Source organism: Salmo trutta, chromosome 33 (genome assembly GCF_901001165.1).
Source record: "Salmo trutta chromosome 33, fSalTru1.1, whole genome shotgun sequence".
Taxonomy (NCBI): domain Eukaryota; kingdom Metazoa; phylum Chordata; class Actinopteri; order Salmoniformes; family Salmonidae; genus Salmo; species Salmo trutta.
Genome location: NC_042989.1, coordinates 17,652,970 through 17,667,085, shown reverse-complemented (window position 1 = coordinate 17,667,085; position 14,116 = coordinate 17,652,970). Strand labels below are relative to the sequence as shown.

The 14,116-nt window shown below is 50.3% G+C and overlaps 1 protein-coding gene across 7 annotated transcripts in view; it reads left to right on the top strand.

Moving 5' to 3' along the window:
- LOC115172531 (CDK-activating kinase assembly factor MAT1) overlaps positions 1-14,116 on the top strand; it is a 69,104-nt gene that overhangs the window by 52,565 nt on the left and 2,423 nt on the right. The gene's annotated exons all lie outside the window — the stretch shown is intronic.

Genomic DNA, 14,116 nt, shown 5'->3' with positions numbered 1-14,116 from the left:
TACAGTGATCGGTAAGCTGCTCTGACAGCTGATGCTTAAAGTTAGAGAGGGAGATATAAGACTCCAGCTTCAGAGATTTTTGCAATTCGTTCCAGTCATTGGCAACTGGAAGGAAAAGCAGGCAAAAGGAAGTGTTGGCTTTGGGGATGACCAGTGAGATATACCTGCTGGAGCGCGTGCTATGGGTGGGTGTTGCTATGGTGACCAGTGAGCTGAGAAAAGGCGGGGCTTTACCTAGCAAAGACTTATAGATGACCTGGAGCCAGTGGGTTTGGAGACGGATATGTAGTGAGGGCCAGCCAACGAGAGCATACAGGTCGCAATGGTGGGTAGTATATGGGGCTTTGGTGATAAAATGGATGGCAATGTGATACACTACATCCACTGTGGGAGACTATATCCAGAGAGAAGGATCTAGAGATGCCCAGTGATATGATACGTCCATAGGCACAGCACAGTAGTGGACATCATAAAATTAAAATGATTGTACAGACAGTCTGGGTGGCACAGTATACTTGTTGGGGACAGGGGGGTATGAGAGGGGAACAGAGGGTACAGGCTCGCCTGGAAGTCTGGGTCTTTTCTCTGGAGTCCCCCTTGATTAGCTGTGAGAGGAGCGGTGGGGGGAGGGTTTTGTTCTAAGGGGCAAACAGCCAGCGTTCCCCTGTACCCAGCCCTGCCTTGCCTGGACCTCATCGTCCTTCAGCACACACAGGAAGTGCCTTCCCCAAAGCCGGGCCCCTGGGCCAATCGCTCCTCGACGCCATCGGCCCACTCCTCACAACACAGCCCATCCATCAGACCGCACCCAGCCCAACCGCCTGTCTGCACGGAGACAGGCTGGCACTAAGGCCCTCCCACCGGCCAGGAGAGCTCCAATTGGATAAGAGGGGCATATGCAGACAAATAAGGGCGTTCTCATTGGTGAAAAGAGATGAGCCTTTGTCATTTCCACCTCATAGTAACTGTCATTCAGCAGATATTTTATTTTCTGTGGCTTCCAGTTGATCATATTGCAATTTGCAAGGAAGATTTTCGAACCCTTGTGAGGGATAATGAGTTTCCATTGAGTTTAGTTTTTTTAATATGTAATAAAAAATGCCCTTTTGATTTCCATAATGAACTCCTGAACCACCTAATTGAGGTAAAGCCTTCCTCCTTAATGGATTGCAGGAGAGTTTAGTAGAATAACTGGTTGTACTTTTACATTATGTATGCAGTGTAATGCTGAGGTTTTGGTTCTTTTGGCTAGGCTGATCAATATGCAGATGAAACACATCTCAAAATGTTTTGCCGCATGCTGGAGCTGACTGATGAGAGGGGGACGGAAGGGGGAAGAGGAGGGGGGGGACAGGGGGTCTGGTGTCAGCAGTTCAGGGGTCCTGCAGGACTAGGGCTGGAGGGGAAGGGCTCTGCCACCTGAGATAAATTAGTCTCCTCAATGATGAACACCAGTCCCTCTGGCGCAGGCAGCGAGCGACTACTGTAGCCCAGTCTGACAAATAAACAGCAACTCCCATGATGCAGTATGCTCTGTTAGCAGGAGCTGGAATTCTGCTGACACTTCTGCATTGTTGGCAGTTTTGGGATTCAGCTAAGTTCAGAGTTTATGCACACGCGGTGGTGGCACGCACGCACACACACACACACACAGTCTCAGGCACACACCAAAAATGTGCACAGTGTCATACACATTCACATGTCCCACTCTGCATTTTTGGCCACAACAGAAGTGCTGTGATGTGGTGAGAGTTGAACGGCATGTGGAGAATAGAGAGAGGTTATGGAGAGGGTGGAGAGGTTGAAAGGGAGTTCTCCGGTGCAGGGATGGGCCAGAGTCTGTCTTCTGACCTATGGTGTGTGTGTGTGTGTGTGTGTGTGAGTGAGTGAAGGGGTTATGGTTAGGGAAGGAGGGGCTGTCGGAGGGGCTAGGGTCTTGGTCTTATTTTAAACAGGGCTGTTTGTCTTGGTCAGGGCCCATGGTGACAGCAGCACCACTGGTGATTTGTCTTGGACAGGGGAGTCTGGAGGGACGGGAGAGTTGAGCGCATAGCCCCTCCCCCCCCGTGGCCCTGGGGCCTCTGGGGCCCGGCTCTGCACAGGATGCGAGCGGAGCCTTGCTTTTTATGCTAGGGCCTCCCTCCCCCCACTCACTCTGTGTGTGTGTGTGTGTTTCCCTCTCTCTCCGTCTCTTTCGCCTTGTCCCTTTGCCCCCCAAAAAACCGCAGGAGCGCTGTGCGGCTGCCAGGAAAAAGAAGGGCCACGCCTCTCTCTCTCGCTGTCTTTCCCTCTCTCTGCTGTACCTGAATAAATATGGGCTGTGCTCTTATTAAAGACAGCTGCTTCAATACTGGGGGAAAGAGAAAAGGCTGCATGTTCAGGCAATGGGGGCCTTTGAAAGTGTCCATTCAGCTTCCCCCCCACCCCACACACGTACAATCTCAGAAACATACTTCCCCTGATGTGTGTACGTGCATGTCTGAATGCGTCTGTCTGTGTGTGTGTGCGAGAAACCACAGAACGGAGGAGGCCCCCTATAGTGTGAAGACATTTTATGAAAAGGAAGTGTCACTCATTCTGTCTCATTGATTGGCACATACACATGTCCATGCATTAACATAATATGCGCTAAAAATACCTGTTGCTGTGCATTACCGTAACATATTACAATGTGAATTCTCATAGGCCAGAGGATGAGGCCTTTTCCTCCGCTGTCACCTTGACCCCTGAAGGTGTAGTTTGACCAGGTAGCTTACTGTAGTCTGAGTACTGAGTGTGACCTGTCCATGTGTGTTCAGGACCGGTGTGGCTGGGTCAATACTGTCCCCTTCTGGAACGCTACCTCACCTCAGACCTGGTTCACTCCTAGTGACAGGGCTGGGACCTGCAACTTGGAACGCACAACAACCACAAACTGCAGAGGGACACTATATTTTAGTATCTGTGCTTCTGCTGCCTGTAGATAAAAGAACCTGAATGATGGTATATGAACATGTGTTACTGTTTTGGAAGTTATGTCCATTTTGTGTGTTAGAGAAGGTTTGTTTTGGTCTTGAGTGTGTGTATCTTTGAGAAATGGAAAGAGGGAGCTTGTTTATGTGTCCTTGTCTTTGATGTCAGAACCTTTTTTCTCTGTGTGGCTGCGTGTGTGTGAGCATGCGCACATGCGGTTGTGAGTCTTTGAGGAATAGATGGAGTACATTTTGTGTGCTTACACATGTCTACTGTGTGTGTGTGTGTGTGTGTTTTCTGGTGCACTTCCTAAGCTCTGACTGTGTAGGCGATGAAAGACCCAAGTTCTCTGCCGCTCCAGAGAGAAGGGAGGGGGGAGTAAATCTTGGACAAGGACTAATCCTGTGTGAGGAAAGAGGGAGAAGGAGACATATTGGCAGCGCCATACTCAAAACTTTGACTAAAACCTCAAGTGCTGACAATGAAAGCAAGAAAGAGCAGTTGTTTGTATTGGCGCAGGTCACCCTGAAATTAGTCCATCACTGTGACAGCGGTTGCTCAATGTGCTTCGCTAAATGCCAATGTGCATAATATTTTGAAGTTTTACCCCCTCATCCTCTTCTCCTCCCCTCCCCTCCCTGCTCTCCTTAATTGGTGGAAAAAGTGAGGTTTCTGTCAGGGGCGGTTGGTTGTTGGTTATGAGGCGGTCATCTCTCGTCGCTTGCTCGGAGTGAAGGGGAGCAGCTGAGCGATGGAACGGGGAGGGTGGGTGGGGTGTTTAGTCTGGAGCTCCTCTCCAGGGGACCCTGAGCTGCAGACCAGGAAGTAGTGCTCCTCAGCCATGCAGGCTCGTCAGACTCACTGGAGTCTGGCTGAAGGGTTCAAGCTCTCTCTGAGGGAGGGATGGATGGAGGGGATTGATTGGGACATATAGAGAGAAAGGAGCTTTGTTGTCAAGCTACCACAGTGGCTTTTGTAGTCTTTCCCTGGTCATAGAGAGCTTGTCTGCTTCATAATACACACACACTGTGTGTTGAAGGTGTACTGACTTGAGGCCTGGTCTGGCTGGGAGGAAGGGAGTGATGGGTCTTTGGGTGGTGTACTCCTGCCTGTGTTCTCCACCTAGCTGTCTAGCTTTGTGTGTGTGTGTGTGTGTGTGTGTGTTGTGTGTGTGTGTACATAAGTAAAGTGTATGTGTGTGTGTGTGTGTGTACATAAGTAAAGTATGTGTGTGTGTGTGTGAGAGGCAGTGTTGGCTGAGGAGCTGTGACAATCATAACTTTCTGGCAGGCGTCCCGCCTAGATCTCAGTCCCAGGCTGGCCTGACTCCAGGTCTGACTCCATCTCTCTCTCTGGCCCTGTTCTGCAGGATGTAGGAGTTCCAAGGTCAACTAAACCTGGCTCACTACCCACTATGACCTCTCACCTCTGGCTTCCCAACCTCTCCCCTACATTAAACAAGGTTTAAGTCATGTCCAACTCACTCCTTCCCTCCCTCTGTAGTAGGAGACAGTAAATCTCAGTCACTGGGGCTCCCGTGCGTCTCCCACTCTCTGTGTGTGGAGAGCAGCAGGCGTGTGCTGGCCTGAGGAAGACCACTCCAGATGGACTGCTTGCTCTTTCTACGCAAAATGGCCTAAAATGGCTTTTCCATACGGCCCCGGCCCTCTGATCCCAGCTGGCATCAAGTCAATTTGATGGGCCGGGTCCTGGGAGGGCAGGGGGATGGAGGGGTGGAGGTCTTCACAGGGACCTGGAGGGCTGTCCTGGGACAGAGGGAGCCGAGTGATGGAAACCTCACAGTGAAGGCCTCTCAAATACTGTGTGCTCGCACACACACGCCACAATATGTAGCTTTGATGGTTGAGTTATGGGGCTGGATGAAGGTAAGAAAGGCGCTGTATAGTATGACCTCAGATGAACCCAAGCCTTTGATCTGGTTTTACTACAATTACATAATCCGTCTCAACCTTTTCTAGATTTTGAGGCGATTTTGCAATGTCCAACATAACAGTAATTAATCATAGAGATGTATGCTATAGGATCATTCTGTGTAACAAAAGCTCAGGCTGTCAGATTCGGGCAGTGACCTAGTTGTGCTAGCAGCTAGCTAGCTGGATGAAGCCTACCATTGCAAGGTACTGCCTCTCTGGATGCTCTGTCCACACCCTCTCAGAGCAGAGAGCATTAACGACAGCTGTAGCTCACAGATTTGACATTTGCATAGCCAAAAGATACTGCAGGAACTATGTGAGAATGTGGGAGCCAGATCTTTAAAGCAGGGTTATTTGACTTGCAAACCCACAGGATGAACTGTGTTTCCCCCAGCATCACTCTCGGCATATGATCAGCTCTCATCTCTGATGTTCTAGTATAGCTACTAGTATAGTATAGCTACTCTTGCATGGCCAGACACTGTACTACTCTTGTGGGGAAGCCAGGAAATAGGGGGTAGTGTATGGGTGGTTCTTCTCTCCGTTACAGGGGTTGCTGGGCTAATACCAGGCGGTTGTATAGTACAGTATCCACTCCTTATCCTGACCTGCAGTCATAGTGTTCTCTGTTGTAGGAAACAGGAGCAGAACGGTATAGCTCTGTATGAACCAGAGCTATTGTCTCTTAATGTGATCTGTGCAAATATTGATTGATTCTTGAGTGTGAGTCATTAGGCCAGTGGATTGGAGGAGGAGACGTCTCTTACAGTAGAAAGCTCTTTAGCTTCATGGGTTTGTCTGAACATAAAAACAGCAGATAGAGATGGGTCGCCATGGCCGCGCCAGTCTTTCACTGCTCTCTGAAAGAGACGGCTGTTTTAGTTTTTCTTATGAGGGCCCCTTGGCAGCCCCTTCCCCAGGTGGGTGGGTGGTGTTCCCACACAGGCACACGAACAGGCCAGCCAAGCCCCAGTGAAGGAGACACCACCAGGGCAGGCCAGGGATAACCAGGGGTGGGTATTTGCCTGCCTACTCCCCCTTTGTTTATTTGTGGCGGTGGCTGGAGGCTGCAGGGTCAACTCCCAAAAGAGAGAGTGAGTGGCGATATCTCCTAACTATTCATACATTAACCCAATATGTGCAGATGTGTGTAAGGCAGGACTGAGACTCTGTCAGGGGTGTAGGCAGGACTGAGACAGTCAGTCAGTCAGGGGTGTAGGCAGGACTGAGACTGTCAGTCAGTCAGGGGTGTAGACAGGACTGAGACTGTCAGTCAGTCAGGGGTGTAGACAGGACTGAGACTGTCAGTCAGTCAGGGGTGTAGACAGGACTGAGACTGTCAGTCAGTCAGGGGTGTAGACAGGACTGAGACTGTCAGTCAGTCAGGGGTGTAGACAGGACTGAGACAGTCAGTCAGTCAGGGGTGTAGGCAGGACTGAGACTGTCAGTCAGTCAGGGGTGTAGGCAGGACTGAGACTGTCAGTCAGTCAGTCAGGGGTGTAGGCAGGACAGACTGTCAGTCAGTCAGTCAGGGGTGTAGGCAGGACTGAGACTGTCAGTCAGTCAGTCAGGGGTGTAGGCAGGACTGAGACTGTCAGTCAGTCAGTCAGGGGTGTAGGCAGGACTGAGACTGTCAGTCAGTCAGTCAGGGGTGTAGGCAGGACTGAGACTGTCAGTCAGTCAGTCAGGGGTGTAGGCAGGACTGAGACTGTCAGTCAGTCAGTCAGGGGTGTAGGCAGGACTGAGACTGTCAGTCAGTCAGTCAGGGGTGTAGGCAGGACTGGGGACTGTCTGTCAGGGGTGTAGGCAGGACTGGGGACTGTCAGTCAGTCAGTCAGGGGTGTAGGCAGGACTGGGGACTGTCAGTCAGGGGTGTAGGCAGGACTGGGACTGTCAGTCAGTCGGGTGTAGGCAGGACTGGGACTGTCAGTCAGTCAGGTGTGTAGGCAGGACTGGGACTGTCAGTCAGTCAGGGGTGTAGACAGGACTGAGACTGTCAGTCAGTCAGGGGTGTAGGCAGGACTGAGAGAGTCAGTCAGTCAGGGGTGTAGGCAGGACTGAGACTGTCAGTCAGTCAGTCACGGGTGTAGGCAGGACTGGGGACTGTCAGTCAGTCAGTCAGGGGTGTAGGCAGGACTGGGGACTGTCAGTCAGGGGTGTAGGCAGGACTGGGACTGTCTGTCAGTCAGGGGTGTAGGCAGGACTGGGACTGTCAGTCAGTCAGGGGTGTAGACAGGACTGAGACTGTCAGTCAGGGGTGTAGACAGGACTGAGACTGTCAGTCAGTCAGGGGTGTAGGCAGGACTGAGAGAGTCAGTCAGTCAGGGGTGTAGGCAGGACTGAGACAGTCAGTCAGTCACGGGTGTAGGCAGGACTGAGACAGTCAGTCAGTCACGGGTGTAGGCAGGACTGAGACTGTCAGTCAGTCAGTCACGGGTGTAGGCAGGACTGGGGACTGTCAGTCAGTCAGTCAGGGGTGTAGGCAGGACTGGGGACTGTCAGTCAGGAGTGTAGGCAGGACTGGGACTGTCAGTCAGTCAGGGGTGTAGGCAGGACTGGGACTGTCAGTCAGTCAGGGGTGTAGACAGGACTGAGACTGTCAGTCAGTCAGGGGTGTAGACAGGACTGAGACTGTCAGTCAGTCAGGGGTGTAGGCAGGACTGAGAGAGTCAGTCAGTCAGGGGTGTAGGCAGGACTGAGAGAGTCAGTCAGTCAGGGGTGTAGGCAGGACTGAGACAGTCAGTCAGTCACGGGTGTAGGCAGGACTGAGACTGTCAGTCAGTCAGTCACGGGTGTAGGCAGGACTGAGACTGTCAGTCAGTCAGTCAGGGGTGTAGGCAGGACTGGGGACTGTCAGTCAGTCAGGGGTGTAGGCAGGACTGAGACTGTCAGTCAGTCAGGGGTGTAGGCAGGACTGGGGACTGTCAGTCAGTCAGGGGTGTAGGCAGGACTGGGGACTGTCAGTCAGTCAGTCAGGGGTGTAGGCAGGACTGGGGACTGTCAGTCAGGGGTGTAGGCAGGACTGGGACTGTCAGTCAGTCAGGGGTGTAGCCAGGACTGGGGACTGTCAGTCAGGGGTGTAGGCAGGACTGGGACTGTCAGTCAGTCAGTCAGTCAGGTGTATAGGCAGGACTGGGACTGTCAGTCAGTCAGTCAGTCAGTCAGTCAGGTGTGTAGGCAGGACTGGGACTGTCAGTCAGTCAGGGGTGTAGGCAGGACTGGGACTGTCAGTCAGTCAGGGGTGTAGGCAGGACTGGGACTGTCAGTCAGTCAGGGGTGTAGGCAGGACTGGGACTGTCAGTCAGTCAGGGGTGTAGGCAGGACTGGGACTGTCAGTCAGTCAGGGGTGTAGGCAGGACTGAGACTGTCAGTCAGGGGTGTAGGCAGGACTGGGACTGTCAGTCAGTCAGGGGTGTAGGCAGGACTGGGACTGTCAGTCAGTCAGGGGTGTAGGCAGGACTGGGACTGTCAGTCAGTTAGGGGTGTAGGCAGGACTGGGACTGTCAGTCAGTCAGGGGTGTAGGCAAGACTGAGACTGTCAGTCAGTCAGGGGTGTAGGCTTTGATGTCAACCGAATGGGGCGACTCTCACCCTAGCTATATATACATACACACACACACACACACACACACACACACACACACACACACACACACACACACCATATTGGCACAGTGGAGTCTTGTGTCCCCCCCAGGGCCCAGGGCTCTGTGATGTACAGTGGGATTAGCTGGCTCATTTTCCCCTCTTAAGAGCTAGGGAAAGAAAACAAACTCCCGTCATCAGGGGCTGCGCTGTGGGGACTTGTAGTAGGTACCTCTCCAGTATGATGGATGAATCCACCCCCCCTTTCTGTCTCTTTGTGTTTTTCTTTCTCTCTCCCTCCCTCTTTCACTAATTGAAATGCTCTTGCTTCTCCCTATAGCTCGAGGTGCTGTGTAAACTGATCCCAGTGTTTTGGAACCCACCTGGGAAAAGGCTTTTCTTCCACAGTGTACCGGTGTTCTATTTACAATATGCTACATATGACAATCAATACTCCCGTGTGTGTGTTTGTGGGTCTGTCTGGCGCTAACAGCCATTCTTTGAAGAGCATATGCCCTTCCATTGTTTACGGCCCATTTGGTTAACGAGGACACTGCTAATTTCCCCCCGCCTCCAGCCCACAGTATTCTCCCTGCTCTCCAGGGGATAGATAGATGGATACTCAGTACCTGCCAGGCATCTCACTGCCTTGAAATGTGGGTTCCCGTATCAAGTGGCTAGTTTGTGGTGCGTTTCCATGCCTTTGATGTCCTGTCAGGCAGCCTGTACCGCCCCCATCAGGCCAGACAGGTGAAGTACAGGTCTGTGACCCAGTCCTGGATGAGCAGTGACAGTTGACGCTTTGTGAAGAAACTCAGGACTTAGGCATCAGCGTAAGCCTCTGTTCTTTATAATACCTTCATATCAGACACACCGCTACCTGCGTCATTCATACCCCTTTGTTGTGATTTCATATAAACTGTCCTTACAAGTTGTGATTGGTAGTTGTCAATCACTGCAAAATGAGTGAGTATTTCTATAAGGGTTAATGTTAAGTGTCTTACAATGCTTGTGTTAACACCTTAAAAGTGGTCCCCTCTTACCTAAGTGTTAGTGATACTCCGTATGGCTCTCTGAGAGACACACCCTCTCTGTCAGTCGAGTTGACCCGCTAGTGATAAGATATATGATCATGGAAAAGGAGTCGATGGCCTAGCCTAGTAGTGACTGAGTGTGTGTAGACTTGTCACTCAGACTGAGTGTCCTGTGTACAACAGGGTTTTTTTGGCCGTGTCGTATCATCCTAATGGTTGTGGAGGATAGAATCTCACACTACCATGTCCTGGAGGAAACTCCATCCCAGGGAAACGAGACTGGCCTCTGGCCCCCGATGATGAAAGGCTGCTGTTGACAGATATAGTATACCTGTGAGAGCGTTCTATGTTTGGCTCCACTGCAGGGGTTTTGTTCCTGGCCCGGCTGGATGTGTTCCAGGGTTTTAGCTTGCATACCTTTTAGGAAATTCTGCTGTATTGTTTTTGCAGAGGAAGTGTATTGTTATTACGGTTTTGGGAAAGATACGCAGGTCACTGTACCCTGTAACGCATGTATATATACACACACACACACACACACACACACACACAGTCTCTGGCTCGGTCCTGCACAGCGCTGTTCTTAGGGCAGCAGGGGATGGGGAGGGGTAGTGGAGTTGTGAGTGTGTGTAACTGGAGCTTGCTAAGGAATGCAGGGGGTGTTTTTGGAGGAGCGGGGCGGGGTGAGGAGGGTGATTAGGGGGTGACAGCTGAGTGCTGACCCCTCTATAATGACAAATCATCCGACAGGTGTGTGGCTCTGCACCACCACCCCCTCATTCCCAGGCCAGGATTCCCAAACTTTGCTGGATCGGAGCGCTAAAGGAAGACTTCCGGACATGAGGCTTGCTGTCCAAGAGACTCATGACTGGCCTTTCAGAAGTATGAAACAGGCCTCTGTGGAGAGATCCAACCAGGGCCTCCCAACCACTGACCTTAACTCTCACCTTACACCTCAGCCCTAATATCTTACAGTAGCTCCGCCATCTTCAACCAGGAGGCCATAGAGTCTCTGATAGGTGAAAGTTGATTGATTGCGTTTCGACATTGTTTTCGACATTGCACCATACACAGAGTAGAATTCTCCAGGTTTTGTTCCATAGCGCACTAGTGACAAGAGTTAGGATGCTCAGTCTCTGACATGAGTCATGGGAAGTAACGCGTCTCTGATCCTTTGTGCAGCAAAAAAACTACTGCAGTCCCAGGATCAGAGAGTGTGGTCTAGGAGCAGACAGGTGCTGAGCTGCAGCCTGGTCTGGGGTCAGTGACCAGACCTTTGTGAAAGTAAAGTGCAGGAGCAGAGGGAGGGAGACAGAGACATGCTGTAACAGCAGCTGGCCATCGCTACTAGACGCCATGCTTCAGTGATTCACGGCTTTTCTGATAGGAAAAAGCTTCTATTATGCACTCTCTCACTCAGTGCAGATCATTTATACTGATATACTATTGTGTACAAGAGCACAACCCACTCAGACCTGCTTAAGCTATACAGAGATGTTTTAATATGGGAATGCAACCTGTCAAACCCCATAGTTTCAATCAGCAATGTGTAAGGCTGGTCCACATTTAATGCTTTGTCATGTCTGTATGTGGTTTGTGAGGGCACCACTAAGTGATGGTCATGATCTATAGGCAGGCGTGGCAGCATTATATCTGAACTTTTCTTTCCATCATGGCTGGGTTTCCCCACAGCCAACACATGGAGTCTAGACAGGAGCCCTGATACAGACAGCCTGCCAGTCTTTCACATAATATAGCTGCTCCAAACTAGGCTGTTTTCACTCTCAGTCCTGCAGCTATTTTACTGAAGAAGTCAAACACTCTTCCTGCCTTCCACACACACAACCTGTCCTGTTCATGTGTGACAATAAAACTTGAAACTGAACACAAAGAGAAGTTACACTCAGCTGGAATCCACGCGGAATCTTCCGGAACATTTTAGCATGGGCCGCCGGCGTGTAATTTTCCAGGCAAAGGGAGCAGGGAACACTTTTGGGGTCCAGGCGGGAAATCCAAGACTATTATTAGCGTTAGCAGGAGAAATTGCCCAGGTATTCACCGTTCCAAACCAGAGAGGAAATGTGCTGTTAGCTCCAGCAGTTTGGAGTCGTTTGGCTCTCAGAAAGGGGTGGATGGTAGCATGAATACTGAGAAACAGGGGTTCTAGAATAATATTTTGATTACTCCATCAGTGAGAATATTGTTCATTGTGGTAAGACACTCATGTTTTTAGATTTAACAGTAGGTTCCTGACAGTTTGCCGTTGCCATGCCTCATCTGATTTAGTTTATTCAAAAGTGAAGGACAATGTAGTATAACAAATATAAATGTTGAATAACAAATAACTTGGCAGTCTATAGGATCCATGGGGCATATAGGCGTGGCATCATGGGTTTTTGTATGAACTAAAGAACCAACTAAAATCACCCATGCTCACAAATGTCATTCAGTCATCTCTATCGTCTGCATTAGTCTTCCCGCCCCCCTAAGCGACATAATGGACCATTCCAAAGTGACCCATATTTACCCAATAACAGGAGGCTTTGAAAAGGCCCAGATCGAGTTGCAGTTAATGCTCCAGTGGGGCCCGGAGAGTGAAAGATGTTACCGGCCGAAACGGCTTGGGTTTCAGAGGCCTGTGAACAAAAGGCAGCCAGTCCTCTGGGAGAAAAAGAACGAGGGGTAAGGGAGGGAAGGAGGGGGGAGAGAGGTGTAAGTCTAACTTAGTCAAAGCTGGTTCAGTGCACTGTGTATACTGTTAAGTGTCTCATTCACACAGTATATATAGTAGTCAATCTATCGCGGTGTGTACCAAACTTCACTGTATGTTTGCAAATGTTCTACCAAGCGTCAGTGAAATATTTGTCTGTCTATTCATTGTATGTCTGTAGTCTTCCTCTGTCTGTGTATTCAGTGTCAAGTACAGTCAGTGTTATTTCCGCTAAAGAGAAGGGTGATGTGATGGATTGCTGAAGTGTGTGTGTGTGCATTCGTTGGAAGCGTCTATGCTGGTGTGTGTATAAAGTAGAGCTTTGGGACGAGATGCACTTACAGGAGCAGAGTTAATGGAGCAGTACTGAACTAACGGGTGGTGTTCGGGGGGAGCAGAGGGCAGACAGACTGTTGGTTTAACGGCTGTAGACTAGAGGACTGGCTGGTGATGATACCCAAAGGTGATTTCACTCTGCATCCTCCTGCTCTCTCTCTCTCCATCTCTCGCTCCTTCTCCCCCCATTATTCTCTCTCCTCTCTTCTTCTCCTTCCTTAGGGGCAGGCTGGTATAAAGTTACAGGGCTCTCAGCTTTCTTGGAAGGAATGACCACATGTGTAGCTTGGGGATTAGATTAGCAGGAAGAGCAGACTTAGCCAGACTGGAAATAGACCACTTTTTCACCGTTAAAAAGGCCCAGTACAATATAATCAATAGACGGCACTCATCTGCTGTGGGGAGAGGAGCAGGAAGCCATCGGAGAAGGCCTCCCTCAAGTGCGCCGTGAAGGACCGGCTACAGGGAGCTCGTGCTTAATGAAGTTATTATTAATAATCACTGCGATGCCTGTTTTGGACTTGTGTTGTTTTTCTAGTGTGTGAGGAGTGGTCTTTATGTACAAAACCCGATCTGCCCTCTTCGTATGTCTGGAACTTAACCACTGATGACTAGACTTGATTTTCTGTTAATGTAAGTGCATAGCACATTAATGACCATGTATACATTATGCTTAGCAGTTGGTTTTTAGATATTAGTCTATTTTCCATATACTGTATATCATGGAAACTCATGAGGAAAAACAATGTTAAATACACACTGGTACACATGAAAACTGCCAAAAAGAAATGCTCCATAAACACATACTCCACCACACGTATTCCACCCACACACACACACACACACACCTCCCTCCCAGTTTCTCTCTGAGCCTCCCCACAGGTGTTGGGTTACTCTGTAAAGCAGACTGAACCGGGGCACAAATCAGAGGGCTGTCTGTGCTCTCGCTTCCTATTTCACTTTGAAGTTTCCCTGGCTCTCAATGACAGGGGGCACAAAGCCTGACTCGTGTGGGGGCTTTAGCACTTTCTGCTGGGGCTGTGAGTGTGGGAAAGGAGGGGGGTGAGTGTGTGCTGTCTTTGTTGCTTTGGACCTCAGTTGCTTGAGGACTATGTTAGCTTAGTAGCCAGAGACTGTAGAACCCACTGAGGGAGGCCAAGAGGAGGAGGGGGGGGAAGGAGGGGAGTCGTTACCCTAGTGCCCACTGAGCTGACTGACAGCCCAGGACCTGAGTGTGTGTGTGTGTGTGTGAGGAGGAAGGATTAGGGAGGGTGGGGCTACAGGTCATCCCTGCCCCCCCCCCCCCCCCCCTAGTGGAAGAGCACTGGTCACCATGGACTAGGGTCTAAGTCGACAGCTCGGCTGTTTTTCCATCTACAGCTCAGTGTAAATAAACAATGACTTGCCATCTTCTGAAAAGCTGAATAGGGTCCTTGGTGGCTACATCTGTACACACTTAAACATAAAATACACCTATAATGCTATATGGAGTGGCTACGGGTAGAGTTTCTGTATCCCACTTTGTCCAGGCTAAAAACATTTATTTCTGCCATGTGCCCACTCCG